The sequence below is a fragment of the Gossypium arboreum genome, chromosome 10 (assembly GCF_025698485.1).
Source record: "Gossypium arboreum isolate Shixiya-1 chromosome 10, ASM2569848v2, whole genome shotgun sequence".
Classification (NCBI taxonomy): domain Eukaryota; kingdom Viridiplantae; phylum Streptophyta; class Magnoliopsida; order Malvales; family Malvaceae; genus Gossypium; species Gossypium arboreum.
The window spans coordinates 53,571,657-53,591,843 of NC_069079.1; positions in this window are offsets into that span (position 1 = coordinate 53,571,657).

The following is a 20,187-nucleotide window of genomic DNA, read 5'->3' on the forward strand; positions in this document are numbered from 1 at the left end:
TCTTGGGTGAAATTTTGGGTGAGAAATGAAGCTAGAAATGGCTTCATTTTGTCCACACGGGCAGACACATGGACGTGTGTCTAGACCGTGTGTGACACATGGCCTGGTAACATGGGCATGTGGTTAGGCCGTGTGTCCCCTGCACCTTAATTTTGAGAAACAGAATGCTCAGAATTGAGCACATTGGCAGAGATACAGGTGTGTGTCTCAGTCGTGTGTGCCACACGGCCTAGAACACAGGCGTGTGGCTTAGCCATGTGAAACTTGAAGAATTAATTAACCACACGGCCTAGCACATGGGCGTGTGGCTTGGCCGTGTGCACAAGTCAGAGTGTTACACGAGGTCAAACACGACTTGAAGCATGGGTGTGTCCCAGGGTCACACGGGCGTGTCCCTTGGACCTCACGAACGTGTGTGCCTTGCATCTTGGAAAATTTTTGGAATTTTGCAAAAAATTCTTAGAGGTTCTGATTAAGTCCCGAGTTGTTTCTAGTGCTCGTATAGGGCCTCGAGGGTCCAATTAAGGGACATCTTGAATAATCTCAATAAATGAATAGTAATTTACATAAATTATTTGAAAAATGTTTTAAATGTTTCGGTAATGCTCTGAAGCCCTGTTCCGATGACAGATACGGGTTAGGGGTGTTACATTCCTCTTGGCCAACGATGGAGTAATCACCAGACTTCAAAAAGAAATGAGTCAACTGCAATAGGAGTTAACCCAATTGAAATTAGATCTGGATACCAAGATGGATACCAAGTTTCAATCCTTCCATGATACGATAAAAGGGGAGATTTGAACTGAGGTTCGTACAGGTCTTCAAGCTTGATTTGAGCGATACATGGGGCAATCAACAGCAACTTGTGTTGTTGGTACCAGTAAGGCAACTCTGGTGGAAGTGAGCCTGGATAATAGAAAATTCAAACTAGGGAGTGTTCCTTCTGAATCTTCAAAGGAGAAGCAGTTGATATTATAACCCTTACGAGATTTAAGGAAAACTAGATCATTGGTACGATGGTCTTTAGGAGATATCACCAGTAACCTATACAGACTGGATTGTCCATGTTTTGATGGCACAAATTTTTGTGGATGGTGGTCGAAGCTTGAACAATTCTTCTCATCTGAATGTGTCAGAGATGAGGCTAAGGTGAAGGTTGTCATGCTCATATTGAAGGCAAGGCACTAGACTGGCACCACCTTTTTGTCCAGAGGAATGGTGGGTTGCAACAACTATTCTAAGAGGTCTATGTTTGTGGAATGAGGGACCGTTTTAGTTTAGACACTCTTCTAGGCCCTATGTCAGAGCTCGTTACCTTGAAGCAACAAGGGTTAGTGACCCAATTTCATGATACATTCGTTAGTTTGCTCAACCAAATAGATCTAACTGAAGAACATGCAATTATTAGTAATCTCAAACCAGAAATAGGGCAATATTTGTAGTTGTTTCCACCTTCTACCCTAGTTGATGGATTCCATTTAGCTAGAAGTGCAGAAAGTATTATCTCGGGGCCTATAAAAAACCAACATATAACGGGGGAGTTGGAGGACCAATCAGACCTTTTTTGCCAAATGTTAAACCTATTCAAGCTGTTTCCACTTTTAGCACCACAGGGGGTCCTAAAGGCTCTGTGAAGTCCTTATCTCAGGCAGAAATAGATGATAGAAGATGTAAACGGCTCTGTTTCTGGTGTGCTTCCAAATACACTCCAGGACACAAATGCCAAAAATCTCAACTGTACTAATTGGTGATTGAAGTTTCTTCTTATGGTGAGGCTGAGCCAAAGAGCCCTGAAACCAATGAGTTTTAAGATTGCAAGGAGTAATTGGAACAAGGGGAGCAGGAACCCGAGGTCACTTCGCCTGTCATTGCTTTGCATGCCTTGCATGGCTCTCAAGGGCACAACACTACGAGGTTTTTACCTCACATTGAGCAAACATAAGTCATCATTCTTGTGGATTCTGGGAGCACACATAATTTCATGGATTCTAAGTTAGTGAACCATCTAAACTTACCTACTGAGCAAACTATTGCATTGAGGGTCATGGTGGCTAATAGAGTTTAGTTTTCTACCTAGAGAGTCTACAAAAATGTCCAGTGGGAAGCTCAAGGATCGACATTCACTACTAATTTTTATTTGTTACCTTTGAAAGGGTGTGATCTAGTGTTGGGAATTCAGTGGCTTTTATCTCTAGGATCCATCATATGGAATTTTTCCTCCCTCACTATGCAATTCAAACACCGGGGCAAAAATTATATCCTACAAGGAGTTATTCCTGGCAGTCTTCAAATATTGTCTGACAATTAAGCAGCTAAATGTTTCAAAGTATTTAGCTATGGTCCCCAGCATATGCTATTATCTTTTAGCCAATAGACAGTACTCACTATACCAAAGTCTCCTCACCATCCAATGTTACTCAAGTTATTAGCTACTTTTGATGATGTCTTCCAAGTACCATCAGGCTTACCACCTACTCAACTTCAGGATCATCACATTCCCTTACTGGATGAATCATGAGTGGTCAAAGTAAGACAATACAGGTACCCCAATATTCAAAAGAATGAGATTGAAAAAATAGTGCGGTAAATGTTGCAGGAAGGAATTATAAGGGACATCAATAGTCCCTTTACTTTACCTATTGTCATGGTAGAGAAGAAAGATAGGAGCTGGTGATTGTACGTGGACTACAGATAGCTCAACAACATGACCATCAAAGATAAGTTTCCTATTCCCATCATTGCAGAATTATTGGATGAGCTTAGCCAAGCTACTTTCTTTTCTAAATTAGATTTCAGATCCAGATAACACTGAATCAGGATGTGGGACAAAGATATTTATAAGACAACATTCAGAACTCATGAGGGCCACTATGAATTCGTAGTTATGCCATTTGGCCTAACAAATGCTCCATCCAGTTTTCAGGCTTTGATAAACACTATTTTAAAGCTAGTTCTGAGAAAATTTGTCCTAGTTTTTTTTTTCTGACATCCTAGTATATTCAAAGGATTGGACAGAGCACATGAGGCATTTAGAAGTAGTCTTACAACTGCTAAAGGATAACCAGCTCTATGCTAAGAAAATTAAATGTAGTTTTGCCACTACTCAATTTGAGTATCTAAGCCATATTGTAACAGCAGATACTATCAGCATGGACTCATCGAAGATAGAAGGAGTTCTATCTTAGCCTATGCCTAAGAACATCAAGGAGCTTAGAGGATTCTTGGGCCTATCTGGCTACTACAGGAGGTTCATTTGAGGGTATGGAGCCCTAGCTCAACCACTCATTTCACTATTGAAGAAAGATCAACAGTGGCATTATACGGTGTCTACCCAAACAACTTTTTTGGCTCTCAAAGAAGCTATTTGCACAACACCAGTACTAAGTCTTTTAGATTTTTGTGAGCCCTTCTGTGTAGAGATAGATGCATGTAATAATGGCATTAGAGCTGTGTTACAACAAAAAAGGAAACTAGTGGCATTTTTTAGCAGAGCTTTCGGAGTTAAACACCAAGCCTTATCCATATATGATAAAGAAATGTTGGCTATGTTGCTTGCTGTTAAGAAGTGGCATTCATATCATGTTGTGAGACCCTTTATTATCAAGACAGACCACCAAAGTCTGAAATTCCTATCTGAGCAACAGACTATCACCCCATATCAACAAAAGTGGGTCTCTAAAATGCTGGGGTATAACTACTCCATTGTTTATCAAAAAGGGTCTCAGAACATAGTGGCTCATGCTTTATATATAAGAACTCAACAGCCAGAAGGTCAAATTCACCAATGCTTAGGGGAGATGTCACTTATATGGTCTGAGCTTTGGGAGAATATTCTACAGGCTGGGTTAGATGATGTGAAGCTATAGAAGTTGTCCATAGACTTATTACAAAATCCTCAATCCCATCCCAAGTACTCATGGGATGACAGGTTTCTTAAGAGAAAAAGTGTAACACCCCTAACCCGTACTCGAGACTGGGACCAGGTACAAGGCGTTACCGGGCATGAACTCGAACTTTTTTAGAAAATATAGGTTAGAAAATTTCATTCCAATATAAAACCAATCAAACAACATCTTAGTGTCCCTATTATGGGCTTATGAAGCCCAAAACATATATTGAAAATGGTCCGGGACTAAACCGAGGACCTAAGGAAATTTTAAGAAAATTTCTAGGTCAATGTCTCACACACTCGAGTAGAGACAATGTGCACGCCCGTGTGCTTTGGGACACGCCCGTGTCCCCTACCCGTGTGGAATTAATTGAATTTATTTCCTATTTCGAACCTACAAGGGTTTTCACATGGCCGAGCACACGCCCATGTCCCTTACATGGCCTAGACACGCCCGTGTCCAAGAACTCGAGCATTCTGTTTATGAAGTCAGCATGCATTTAAGGGCACACAGCCAAGAGAGACGCCCGTGTGCTAGGCTGTGCCCTCCACATGGTTGAGACACATAGCCGTCTCTCTGCCCGTGTGTTTACTACCATGCATTCTGACTTAAAAATTTTAAGTGCAGGGGACACACGGTCATACCACACACCCATTGGGCGATCCAAGTGCCACTCACGGCTTAGGCACACGCCCGTGTGTCTACCCGTATGGACCTTGGTAGACCATTTTCCAAGCCTTCGGTCATCTTCTAAAATTCACTCACTTATAGACTCCAATGATATTTAACATGGCATAATTATACTCTTAAAAGACCTTAATAAACCTCATTGCATGTAACCTCATCTCATCAGTTTTACACATGCTAAGTTATTCCCTTTGTACTAAGGATTTCTATACCTTATAACACTTTTAAGGGTGGCTCATTATTATAACTCATTGCCAGTTATGGTGTAGCCATCCCATGTGATTTGGGTCACATTACATGTGTTTAAATGTGATGTACCATATTTCATCCTCACTAGCACAACTGAACACAAGCATGCATAAAATTTATAGGTCATAACCTACATCAATATGAGCCAATTCCATAGCCACATACAAGTGAATATGTATACCTTTACAAGCCATCGTATTGGCTAATCAAATGACACATATAGCAAAATAACAAAAGCCCTATACATGCCATTGAACAAAATAAGAGTATTTATATACCAAAGCTAGACAAGATGATAGTGTGTTGATTCTCCAACTGTCTTCCAACCTCTACGAGTTATCGAGCTCTGTAAGACAGGGAAAAGATAGGGGTAAGCATTTACATGCCTAATAAGCCTGAATAATTGGAAAGTAAACTTACCGATTAGTTAGCATGCATTTGTATTAGGCAATAAAACCAACAAGCATGATATAGTTTCCCTATCACATGCACTCAATCGACAAGTTAGTTCCATAACAATACACCATGCAGTTTGTCCTAGATGAGCTCATCATCCAACATTTTCATTTTCATATCTCATGTTAATCTCGTTAAGTATCTTGGAAATATCGATGGATTATCCATTTACCGTTAAGTCGTTAGAGCGATCGCCTCAAGTACGCACTCTCGCGAACCTCACATCTTACGATGGGATTACCTGTCCAGGCTAAATCCCCCGCAATGTAAACTTAGGGTGATGTCGGGATTACCAGTCTAGGCTAAATCCCTTATAGCAACAAACACCCTTAATGAGCTCAGATTTGAATTACCAGTCCAGGCTAAATTCAGACCCTAATCGGATTACCCGTCCTGGCTAAATCCACAATGCATACATATTCTTCGGGAGGCTCGATCACTCAAGGAACACCCGTCTGGGCTAGATCCTTTCTATATTTGAGATCAACGGACTACCCGTCCGGGCTAAATTCTTTTCTGCAACACATGCAGGATCTCAAGTCATGTAAGCCATGGTTTATCCATCGAATTTCCCTTTTGATTTCAACCGGGACATTTATTATCATATCATTATTATTAAAACATTTCATGAATTTTCATGCCATCATTATAACCAATTATCATGCATTCATAAAACATTGAATTAGACATATTAATAGTGTACTTAAAGTTATTCGAGCTTACCTAGTACTCGTTTTGGTTTCGCGTTTCGACTATTCTAAAACTTTTTGTTTTCCTTGATCAACCACTAGAATTTGTTCCTCGAGGTCTATAACAATAAAAATGAATCATTAATACCTCACATTATTCTTTTCGAGTCTAAATTTCACCCCCGGACAAAATGACCGTTTTGCCCCTATCCTTTCACATTATTTACGATTTAGTCCCTAGGCTCGTCTGATGAAATGCATAAAATTTCTACATTACCCAAGCCTAGCCAAAAGTTTTTCCCTTTTATGGCAGCCCACATTTTTCTATTATTTCACATTTCTACCACATATTTTACGGATTTTCATGAAAATCACCTAGAAAAAGATGTTTAACACACATCCAACTTTCATATTCCTCCACAAAACATCAAAGAATAAACATGTCACACATGGTCACTTTGCAAACATGAAACCTAACTCAAAATATAAGTAGAAATGGAGAGAGTAAGCTACCGGGATTTCAAAAATACGAACATTAAAAATGGGGCTAGAGAGCACTTACTATTGAGCTTGGAAACTTGAAAACCCTAGCTATGAAGAACCCCAATTTTTAGCAACAACATGGAAGAATGGGCTGATTGTTGGATTATTTTCCCATTTTATTTCATTAATTAGCCAAATGACCAAAATGCCCTTAAGCCCTTTCTTTCAAATTTTATCCATACATACCCATTTTTGTCTAAAAAGTTAAAAATTTGGAAAATTGCTCTTTAAGGACTTCTAATTAATAATAAAAATCAATTTCATGCAAATTGCTTCTAGAATCCAAGTTTTACAATTTATTCAATTTGGTCCTTATTTTCCAATTGGACACCTTACTCATAGAATTTCTTCATGAAACTTTAGCACATGCATATTTTCATATTCTAAACCTCATAATAATTATAAAACAAATATTTCAACGTCGAATTTGTGGTCCTGAAACCACTGTTCTGACTAGGCCCTATTTTGGGATGTTACAAAAGGGAAAGTGATGATCAACCACAAAACAGAGCTCAGGAAGGCAATTTTTGAGCTGTTCCACAGTGAAGTCATTGGTGGCCACTCAGGAGTACATGCTACTCGGCGTCGCATGGCTAGCCTATTGTAGTGGAATGGGTTTTCGAGGGATGTCAAACAGTAGGTTCAAGACTTCACCATCTGTCAACAGTACAAGAGTGACAATGCTGCATACCCTAGATTATTGCAACCTTTGCCAATACTTGATCGAGCATGGGCTACTGTCAGTATGGACTTTATAGAAGGTCTTCCTTTTTTTTCAAAGGTAAAAGCACAATCTTGGTAATAGTTGATAGACTAACCAAGCATGCTCATTTTTTTAGCTTTGGCACACCCTTACACTGCTGCAAATGTAGCTCAACTCTACTTGGATCAAGTATACAAGCTCCATGGAATTCTAGATTCCATCGTATCTGACAGAGACGAAATTTTCCTTAGCAGATTTTGGCAAAAACTCTTCAAATTACTTGGTACTCGACTGTATCTCTCCACTTCCTACCACCCCTAAACAGATAGGCAAACAAAAGTTCTTAATAGGTGCCTTGAAGGTTATTTGCGTTGTATGACTGGTGAAAAACCTTCAGAACGGGTTCACTGGCTACCTTTGGTAGAGTGGTAGTACAACAACACATATCATTCGACCACCAACATCACTCCTTACACAGCCTTCTATGGTTAGGAACCTTCCATTGACCTACCATATCTGCCAAGGTCCTCCACAGTAGCCAAAGTGGACAAAACACTTCAGCATAGGAAACTTCAAGGAAGCTCCTTAAGTTCCACGTGAAATGAGCTCAAGAATGAATGAAGCAACTAGCAGACAAGAAACGATCTGATTAGTCATTTACAGTTGGGGACCTAGTATTGTAACATCCCGAATTAGGGCCGAGTCGGAAGAGTAGTTTCGGGACCATAAATCTGACACAATAAAATTTGTTTTTATTATATTTTTATGGTCTAAAATTTCACAGGATGATTTCTTGAAAATTTCGTTCGAAAAGTTTGACGTTCGAGCACTCAATTTGGTCAAAAGGACTAAATTGTAAAAAGTATAAAAGTTGAGTTCTGCATGTTAGAGGTGCCTAATTGTTATGAAATTTTAAATTGGAGGCCCTTAAATGGTAATTATACATTGGATAATCTTGTGGATAAAAATGGACATCAAATAGGTGAAATAGAATATTTTTAAGTTAGGGGCATTTTGGTAATCTAGTAATTAAAATGAATTAAAAACTAAATTAAAAGCCAATTTTGTCCATCTTCTACCCCATGGCTGAAACTTGTATGGAGAAGACATAGCTAGGGTTTTTCAAGCTTGCAAGCTCGATTGTAAGTCCGTTCTAGCCCCGTTTTTAATGATTTTTATGTTTTTAAAATCCTCGAAATAAGATCTACTCATTTCTACCCATATTTTGAGCTAGGGTTTGTGTTTAAAAATTTACCCATGGATGACATGCATGTGTTTTGATGCCTAATGGTAGAATATGAATGATCAGTGTGTAATAAACGACTTTTTCTAAGTGATTTTTGGTGAAATTGTCAAAAAGGACCATTTTGTAAAAGTTACAAAATTTGTCATAAAAGTGTGATTTAGTGGAAATTAGGGGCTGCTACAATTATGAAAATGATTCGGCTAGGCTTAAAATGCAAAGAAATTGAATAAAAATCATTTTCTAAGCCTAGGGGCCAAAGTGAAAATATGTGAAATTTTAGGGGTCCAAATGTAAATTTGTAAGACTATGATTTTTGGATCCATATGAATAATGTGACTAATTAGTGAGCTAAATGTGGTATTATAGATCAAGGAAATTGAGATTTGGGCATAGATTGGAGATGAATGAGATTATAGACTAAATCAGAATATATAGTCGTACTTGAACCCGAGGTAAGTTCATGTGATTTTAATAATGCAATATTGTATTTGAATGCTAATGCTTTGATATTACACGATTTGTAAGTATATATATGTGAATAATTTGATATTATGTGATTGTTTTGATGATATAACATGTTCTTGATGTTTTGCTATTGTGATGAAAATGTTGCAATGCCATGTGATTATGAGATATTGCTATGTGAATGAAGCCACAATTCGAATACGTCTGGTAAAGGTTTGGAAGTTTGATGGAATATGATGTTTCTTTGAAACGAGTAAGTTTGTATGTAAATAATATTTCGATTCTTTTTATGTTATTATCTTTTGTTACTATATGAGATGTAGTTGCCTATAGAATGATCAATTGATGTAAACTACGAATTGGAATTGACTAAGAACGAGTTAGTAAAATGTTGAAAAGTGAAGAATTTCTCGATTGAACCTTCGGAATAGAAGAGATACGAATGATCCGTTGTGAGAACACATGTGTAGTACTATGTGCAAGCTACTATGTGTTTAAGACAGTTTTAGGTCACGTGTGTAATACTAAGTGCAAGCTACTACGTGTACCAGATTGTTAGGTCGCATGTGTAGTACTAAGTGCAGGCTACTATGTGTACCCGATAGTTTCGATCACGTGTGTAGTACTAAGTGCAGGATACTACATGTATTAGATGGATAGGTCACGTGTATAGTACTAAGTGCAGTCTACTATGTGTTTAAGAGAGTTTTAGGTCACTATGTAATACTAAGTGCAGGCTACTACGTGTACTAGATTGTTAGGTGGCATGTGTAGTACTAAGTGCAGGTTGCTATGTGTACCCGATAGTTTCGATCACTTGTGTAGTACTAAGTGCAGGCTACTACGTGTATCAGATGGTTAGGTCACGTGTGTAGTACTAAGTGAGGCTACAACGTGTACCGGATTGATAGGTCACATGTGTAGTACTAAGTGCAGGCTACTATGCGTACCCATTAACTTCAATCATGTGTGTAGTACTAAGTGCAGGCTACTACGTATACCAGATTGATAGGTCGCATGTGTAGTACTAAGTGCAGGCTACTATGCGTACTAGAGAGCTTCGGTTACAAGGGTGGTATATGCACATGCCACCAGGTATCTGTTATTATTCCGATGAGTTCAACGGGAAATTTACTAATTGAAAATACATATGCATATGATTATGTGATGAATAAGTGCAAGTATATCTATGTGAAAAGTTGTGAATAATGCGCTCAATAGTTGAGCGAATCTTTTGGTAAGATAGAATGGAGTAAGTGAAATTATGTAAAAGTGAAATTTTGTAATAAAACAATTTTGGACAGCAACAGTTGTCTATTTTCTCATAAAAGAAACGGTGAAGGCAAAAGAATTTCATATTCTGTGATAATTTGATTTTTGTCGGACAGGGTTAGAATAATTTTGGAATCCCCTGTTCTAATTTGAGAAAATCATGAAAAATTGTAAAAAAATAATTATGGGTCATAATTTACATGCTTATAATCCTTAATGAGTCTATTTTCAAGAGGGATTGATGGAGACAACATCCTAGATCTGTACCATGAGATAAATAATTTTAAGTGAAGAGAGGTCAGAACTATAGGATAGTGAAATAGGTGTATCTTTAATGAATAAACTGTACTAATTGGATAAACTAAAAATTTTGAAATTTGTATGGTAAGAAGATATATGAGTCTAGTTTTAGAAAAATTAACTGATCTTAATTTTGAGTTTCGTACCTCTAGATATAAATAAATTACTAACTATGACTCGAGAAAATAGCATGACCAGAAAATCAGCAAAAGTGTAATTATGATTACATTTTCATGGAATCATGTTGATAATTCGCTTATTATTTTTATATGGAATTAATAAGCTTTAAGCTTACTCCCTCCTCTCCATTTCCTTAGTGTTCTCAGGTCAGCTTGGGGTTGGAGACCGTCGGAGGCAACATCACACTATCAAGTCAACAACTCTAGAGTATTGTCATATGTGTATTAAATACTGTAACACCCTGAACCCGATGTAACACCCCGAACCCGAGACCATCGCCGGTGTCGGACACGAGGGGTTAACAAACCAAGTTCACTTGTTTTGCCCACCAATTTGACATTTCCAGTCAGGCTGGAAAACTGCGTCACCGTCGCCTTAAAAATCATATCTCGAGTTTCAAAACTCAGAAACTAGTTTCGTAAATTTTCCCTGAATTTAGACTCATGTATCCATTCATGGATTTATTTCTAGAATTTTTGGTCGGGCCAATTGGTACAGTTTATTAGTTAAAGTCACCCATGTTACAGGGATCGACTGCTCTGACCTTCGCGCGTTACAACTAGAATATCTCACTGTACAGAACTTTAATACTGGTGCCGTTTGTTTCTAATGAAACTAGACTCAAAATGGAATCTGTACATATAAGGCATGACTCCTAATTCTTTCTGGATAATTTATAGAAAATTTTTAAAGTTGCGACAGGGGACCCAAAAACAGTTCTGGCCCTGTCTCACAATAGCTTTAATATCTCTTAACATGTAACTCCTATGACCATTTCGTTTCTTCCATATGAAAATAGACTCATCAAGGTTCATTTACATAGCTTATTCACTATTTAATACCATTCCTACAAATTTTGGTGATTTTTCACATTCACGTCACTGCAGCTGGCAGCATCTGTTTTTAAGGTAGGTCTTACCAATTTGGTAGTCTCCATGAACCAACTAGTCTTGCCATACATAGGTTCATATATGATCATTTTAACCATGGCAATGGCTGATCATGTGACCAACATTCCCATTTCCAATCCATGGTCACATCATGACACCAAATATATACATATACAAACCGCAAATAGTCTAAGTCGATACTTGACTTTTACGAGCCATTTTCGCATGGCCGTACACAAATACATCACAACATATTTAACCAACAAGGGTAGTCCTATACATGCCATTTCAAAGTTCAACCAAAATTTATACCAAAATAGAGACGTTGATAGTGTGGATGACTTGACTTTATTGATCCCGAATCCGATTGCTATCGAGCGAAATCTATAAAACAGAGAGCCAAAGTAGCAGGGTAAGCATTTTTATGCTTAGTAAGTCTCAAGGAATATAATCAACTCTAATTACAGCAATACATTCACATAGCCAAATGCGTCATTTCATTAATACACATTCTTACTTCACACTTCATCATTATATACTTTCACAAAGTATCAATCAATTCAATAACTGAAATTCATTAGTCGATTGAGCGAATGTTGCTCAAACATGTCGACTTTCAATGCACATATAAACGTACCTTATTCTTTGGGCTTTTCGGGTGTACTAATTGAATTTATTACAGCAACCAACACTCACCTCCAGCCCAAGATTCTTCGGAATATAACCGGATATAACCATGTGCACAAATGCCTTCGGGTCTTAGCCGGATAGAATGACTTCATACGAATGCCTTGGTCTTAGCCGGATATAGCCACTTGCACAATTGCCTTGGGTCTTAACCGGATATAATTTCAGCATAATTGTCTTGGGCTTAGCCGGATATCATTCAATTTCTCATGTACACATACATCAATAATCATTGGACATACATATTTCATTTTCAGTTACTAAGGCTCAAACGCAAATATAATCACAAGCATATTCGCCTTGGGACTTAGCCGGGTAGAATTCAAATACTCATACACACATAATCAATAATCAATACACATCCATACTTTATTTCACATAATTCAAGTAGGGTCACTTCTTGAGGACTTACCTCGGATGTTGTCGAACGGCTTTTTCGGCTATTCGATCACTTTCTCCTTCCCCTTGTCCAATTGTGGCCCTCTAAGCTCTTGAGCTAATTCAAACAAATTCAATTTATTAAAACCTCATTGTGCTAGCTTATGGCTGAATATGACAAGGAGTTTAAATGGTCATATGGCCACCCTTTAGCTTGAATACACAATGGTCATGCACATTTTATACTACATCAAGCAATTCAATACAATTTATTCGAGCATCAAGGAAATGCTAAGGCCTTCAATAGGCTACCCAAGGCCGAATATTCATGTACATGTTGAGGCCAATTATGCACTTAATACCTCACAAAAACAGCATGCATTTTACTAGTTAATGCTTTGCATATTCTGCTCAAAACTTATAATATAGCATCAAGCACTTATATGTGTGCTAGGCCGAATTGTGCTTGAAATTTCACAATTATTCTTCAACATCTTCTTCTTTAAACAAAACTTATTCATCACTTCCTTCATAACCAAAACATCATGTGCAAACATATATATACATATATGAGCATGGCCGAATTTCAAGGTGTCCATAGCCATCCAAAACACAAATTTTAACTAACATGCAAGAAGCATGAACCATGCTCATGAATGCATCATGGCGAATATGACAATCATGCTCCTTTTCAACTTCAATCATGATAAAACAAAAGAAAGCTCAAAATCTTACTCAAGAGTAGACAATCCATCATTGCATGCATCATTATCAAGCTTCACACTTAGCATGCAATGGCTTTATCACCATAACAACTTTGGCCAAATACCATTTCCATGGCTTAACAAAGATTTGAGCCATGGCTAACATGCACATCAAGTTAGCAACCAAAACATGCATGAAACTCCTAACACAACCTCATACATACCTTAATCTTGATGCAAACTTAGCCAAATCTCCTTCTAGATCTCTTCCAACCCAAGCATGAAGCAAAAATCCTCCCCCTTTTTCCTTAGTATTTTCGGCCAAGAAGTGAAAATAGATGAACAAATTTTTTTCTTTTCTTTCTTTAGGATATTCGCCAAGGCTATGGAGAAAGATGAACACTTTTTTTGTTTCTCATCCTACTAACATTAATTTTTTTTCCATACTCTTATTTTATTATTTCTAACATCATCCATTAGTAAAACATGTTGGGAACATGTTTCCCCTTGCCCATAATTTGTCATGGCCGGCCATCCACCTTAGGAAATGGGATAATTGACATGCAACTCCATTTATTTCACTTCATGCATTATTAGGTCACTTAAAATACACCTATCACATTTTCAAGTCCTAGCACATGGGTCCTTTCTTATAAATTTGCACCTAATTAATAAAAATCGAGACACGAAATATTTACGCATACAAATTCCACATACAATAAGCACGGAATATAACACCTAATTATTCTTGTGACTCGGTTTCGTGGTCCCGAAACCACTCTCCGACTAGGGTCACATTAGGGGTGTCACAAATACTTTCAAGTGAGTGCCATGTATAAGGACTAGTTTTTATGTTAGATGTTGTTAGGATTAGCCAAATGTATCGGCTTATATTGATTTATTGTATATGGCCATGAGATATGGCTTAAATGGGTATGGCTTGTAAGCCTAATTATTCTTGCTATGTGTTAATGTTTGTGATGTGTTTATAATTGGTTGTTATGAATGATTAGTATAACACATGTACATGATGAATGCTCTAAGGCCATTTGTGACAGCCCTAAAGTGACCCTAGTAGGAAAGCGGTTTCGGGACCGCTAAACTGAGTCACCAAATTATTTGAATATGATATTTATTGTCTAAAATATGTGATTATGAATGTGTGAAAGTTTTAAGCTTCGATTTAGTAAATTACATGTGAAATTAGTCGATAGGACTTATGTGTGACACTTTTGAAATGTGATAGGTTAATCTATAAGGATCTATTAGTGCATGTAATCAAAGGGGTGGACTTGCATGTCAATTTCCCCCATTTAATTACTAGTGGCCGGCCATGACAAAGGGTGATGGGCAAAACATGTCATAAAACATGTTGTGATAATGGTTTATGTTAGAAAAAAATAAAATAAGGAGTATGGGCAATAAAATAATAATGGGAAGGTAAATGATGATGAAAAAAAGGAAAAGAAAAAAAAAAAGAGAAAAGCTCTCATGTTGTTCTTGGCCGAATAGAAGAAAGAAAAAGAAGGAAAAAGAGCTTTGAGGAAATCGGCTATGGTGGTTTGATAGACCAAGGTATGTTTGATGATGTTCCATGAGATGCATGAATGTTTTAGTTGTTAGCTTGAGTTCTACCTAGCCCATGGTCTAAATCTTGCTATGTGATGGAGATGACACTCGGTCATGGATGTATCATTCTTGCTTGGTGTTGATGTTGTGTTGATGAGATATCAAGTTATTTTTGTGACCCAAGTTGAGATTTGGATTTTGGAATGAGTAAGGTTTTCGGCTATGGTAATTATAAGGGTGATGGATGTTGTTTCATGCTAAATCTAGATGAACAATGTTAGTGCTTATATCTCGATATTTATGAGTTTCTTTCTTGGTTTTACCTCAAACCCATGAAGTATTCTCAATTGGTGTTGTTAGAGGTTTCGGTCATAGGATTATAAGCTTGTTAGTTTTGATGGTGAAAGTTATGCCTTGTAAGGGTAAATGGTTCAAAGGAACATTCGGCCATGATGTAAAAATTATGGTGGAGTGATGTTAAATGCTTTGAATATTGAATATATATATATATATTGTTATAAGTTGAATTTAAGGTTTGCTAAATTGTCTTTGTCATGGCCGAATGTGTGTATAGTTAAAGAGAATTTGTTTAAGTGCTTAGTTAATTGATATTGAGTTAATGATATGTATATTCGGTCATAAAGTTGCACATGAGGAAATGTTAGATTAATGGTATTAAATTGCTTAATGTGATTAAAAATGCGTATGACCATTTTGTATTTGAGCTAAAGGTGGCCATATGACCTATCAAATTCATTGTCATATTCGCCATAAGCTAGCATAATGAGACTTTAATAAGCTAAATTTGTTTGAATTAGCTCAAGAGCTTAGAGGACCAAAGTTGGATAAGGGAAAGGAAAAGTGATCGAATAGCCGTCGAAATCGTATGCGACAACATCCGAGGTAAGTTTTGAGCAATGAGACTTAGTTTATGATTTGATTAAGTCATGATGTATGAGCATAACAAATATACGGTGATATGATGATTCTACTTGAATTATATGATGAGTTAATTAGTTTATACGTATGACGGGTAGCCGTATGTGCATAGAGATCGTGTCATAAAGCAAACTAAACCATGCTGTTTGTATGTGGCTAGTGAGCCGAAAATGGGAGTGCTTAATACGTGACTTGTGTTTGAACTCTAATTATGAAAATGAGATATAAATGTGTCATGATTTATTGATATGTGCATGAATATTCGGATGATAACCGGGCTAAGTCCCGAAGGCATTTGCGCTAGTGACTAGTTTCGGGCTAAGTCCCGAAGGCATTTGTGCAAGCTACTATATCCGGGCTAAGTCCTGAAGGCATTTGTGCGAGTTATTACATTCGGCTAAGTCCCGAAGGCATTTTTATGAAGCTACTATATCCGGCTAAGTCTCAAGGCATTGGTGCGAGTTACTATATCCGGGCTATGTCCCAAGGCATTGAGCGAGTAGCTATATCCGGTTAAATCCAAGGTACTTGGCTTGGGAATGAGCGACCTTGCTGTAATAGTTTCAATTAATATGCTCGTAAAATCCCAAAGAATGAGGTATATCTCGTACATGCATTGATTTAGTTGATCCCTTACAAATAGTATTCGCTCAGTCGATAAATGAGCTACCGGCCTTTGGCTAAGTTGATCTTTTGTGTATGAATATAAGGGTTGGTAATGTGAAGTAAGTATGATATTGAGAATTTGTGCATATGAAATTATCTGTTTAGCCATATGAATGTTACACTTTAGTTGTGTCAAATTTTATGGCTTGAAACTTACTAAGCATTAAATGCTTACTCCGTTTCTTTGAATCTCTGTTTTATAGATTTTGGTTCATCAGCTATCGGACTCGGGATTGTCGAAGTCGAAGTCGTCCACACTATCAAACCCCCTTTTGGTACACTTTTGGTTGAACTTTGAAATGGCATGTATAGGACTACCCTTTCATGGACCCTTTGGTTTTGTATAAATTTGGATAGCCATGCGAAAATGGCTTATATACACTTTGAGCTTAATATTATAATCGTCTTGTATGGTGTTCATTAAGAGGTATGGAAATGTTTGGGAACGATTAGCCATTGGAATGGTTAATCATGATCATATTTTGTGCTATATATGCTAAAGGGCTAGTTGAATCATGGAAACTATGTAATAGGTAAAGTCTACCTTAAAAATAGATGCTGATAGCAGCAGTGATGTGAATGTGAAAAATCACTAAAAATAGTAGGAATGGAATTAAATAGTGAATAAATTATTTAATTTAACCTTGATGAATCTATTTTCATAGGAAAGTAACGAAATGATCATATGAACAGTATATTATGATATATTTAAGTTTTCGCGAAACAGGGCCAGAACGGTTTCTGGATTCCCTATTCCGACTTTTGAAATTCATTATTAATTAACCAGAGATAATTAGAAGTCATTCCATATATGTAAAGATTCCTTTTCGAGTCTAGTTTCTATAGAAACAAACGGCATCAGTATTGAAGCCCTGTACAGAGAGATATCCAAGTCGTAATGCACAAAGGTCAGTGTAGTCAAACCCTGAAACAGGGGAGACTTTAACTAATAAACTGTACTAATTGGATTGACCAAAAATTCTAGAAAACAATTTTTAGATTAACATATGAGTCTAGTTTCAGGAAAAATTTACGGAACTGGTTTTCGAGTTTTGGAACTCGAGATATGATTTTTAAGGTGACAGTGATGCAGTTAGCCAGCTCGTCTGGAAATTTAAAATGGACTGTGCAAATAAGTGATTTAAGTCTGCGAACCCCTCGTGTCTGACTCCGGAAACGGTCTCGGGTACGGGGTGTTACAATTTTATTGGTATCAGTGCTACGGTTTAGTCGATTCTAGGACTACCGTAATACGTTTGGGCCTAGCTATACATGCCATTTTGTGATTATTTGATAGTGTGGTGATTTCTGACATTTGCAAATGTGTTTATTTATAGTAATGGATCTCGATCCCGACCGAAGCGGTAGCTGATGATCTTGAGAGTGTAGCGCTGCTCCGACAAGGGACAAAGACCGCGGACTCTCAACCTATTGCTAGCAATCCGAATGATGAGGCTAGGCAAGCTTTTTATAGCGTGATGAATGATTGGTTCAACCAATACATTCGAACTAATACTGGTGTTCCACAACCTCCATTCCCGACAAACACAACCCCGCACCTCGATACCTCATTAGTGACCAAATAAGGTCAAATAAGCCCCAGTTGATGAATCCAAAGCATGGGGCCATGAATTTAAAGCTACGGACAGCGATGATGCCGAGCAAGCTAAATTTTGGTTGGACAACACTATTCGGTACTCGATGAGCTATCTTGCACACCGATGAGTGCCTAAAGTGTACTATCTCCTTGCTACGTGATTCTGCCTACTATTGGTGGAATACATTGACTTCTGTTGTGCCAGAGAGCAAGTAACTTGGGAGCTTTTCCAAACCGAGTTTGAGAAAAAGTATATCGATCGAGATTCATGGATCAAAAATGTAAGAATTTCTTGAACTTAAACAAGGTTCCATGTCGGTTCCGACTATGAACGAAAATTTGTGAGGCTTAGCCGGTACGCACGAGAATGCATTTCCTCAGAAGCCGTAATGTGTAAACGTTTTGAGGATGGACTAAATGATGAGATAAAGTTGTATGTTGGTATTTTAGAAATCCGAGAATTTGTGGTGCTTGTCGAGTGAGCTTGCAAAGCCGAGGAGCTCAGTAAGGAGAAAAGGAAAGTTGAGGTGGGAGCAAAGGAGTTTCATAAGAGGTCTTCGGGGAAGCCCTTCCCACAGTCATCGAAGAAATTTAGAGATGGCTTAGGCCGGTCTAGAGACACTTCGGGCTTATCTAGACGAGATCGCGATCGACCCCCTGTGAGTGCACGAGTCACTTCGGTCGCCAGTGTGGGAAATGATCGTCGAGATAGAACGGAGTGTCAGTATTGTGGTAAATGGCATTCGGGGAGTTGTAGATTCCATGACCACTCCTGTTACAAGTGCGGGTCAGTTGACCACTTCATTAAAGATTGCCCGAGGTTGTCTGAACAGAATGCAAATCAGAGTGGGAAACCGGGTGCTACCACTGCTCGAGGTAGACCATCTAGAAATACGGGCAATGCTAGTGGTGGTCAGAGAGGATCTAGGGATGCTACGACCAGATCTGAGGCTCGTGCTCCTGCTAGGGCTTATGTTATACGCGCACGCGAGGATGCTTCCTCGCCGATGTTATTACCGGTACTTTTACTCTCTTTGATACTAATGTGATTGCTTTGATTGACCCGGTTCTACTCATTCTTATATATGTGAAACCTTAGCATCCAAAGAAGACTTTACCTATTGAGTCTCTGAGTTCGTAATTCGGTGTCAAATCCCTTGGGTCGTTACGTGTTTGTCGACAAAGTGTGTAAGAAATGTCCCCTAGTAATTCGAGGTTCCTATTTTCTGGCGGACTTGATGCTTTTGCCGTTTGATGAATTTGATGTTATTCTCGGTTTGGATTGGTTGACTGTGCATGATGCGGTTGTGAATTGAAAAAGCAAGACTATTGATTTGAGGTGCGCAAATAACGAGATAATCCGAGTTGAGTCTACGGACTTAAAGGGGTTGCCAGCTGTAATGTCATCAATGTTGGCTCAGAAATATGTAAGAAAGGGGTGCGAAGCATACCTTGCGTATGTACTTGATGACAAATAGTTAGAAAAGAGACCGAATCTGTGCGGTGGTTTGTGAATACCGGATGTTTTTCCCGAGGAATTACTGGGTTTACCACTGTTCGGAGGTAGAGTTTGGTATTGAGCTTGTACCGGGACTACGCCGATTTCGATAGCTCCGTGATCGTATGGCACCAACCGAAAGTTAAAAGAGTTGAAAGCTCGGTTGCAAGAATTGATGGATAGAGGTTTCACTCGACCAAGTTTCTCACCTTGGGGTGCACCAAGATTTTTGTGAAAAGAAGGACGGAACCATAAGGTTGTGCATTGACTATCGTCACCGAATAAAGTGACGATAAAGAATAAATATCCGTTATCACGTATTGATGATTTGTTTGATCAACTAAAGGGAGCCTCGGTGTTTTCAAAGATAGATTTGAGATCGGGTTATTATCGATTCCATGAATTCGAGATTCGGATATACCTAAAACTGCTTTCAGAACGAGATACGGCCACTACGAGTTCTTAGTGATGCTGTTTGGGCTCACTAATGCCCCTGCGGTATTTATGGATTTGATGAATCGGATCTTCAGACAGTATTTGGATCGATTCGTAGTTGTGTTTATTGATGACATTTTGGTT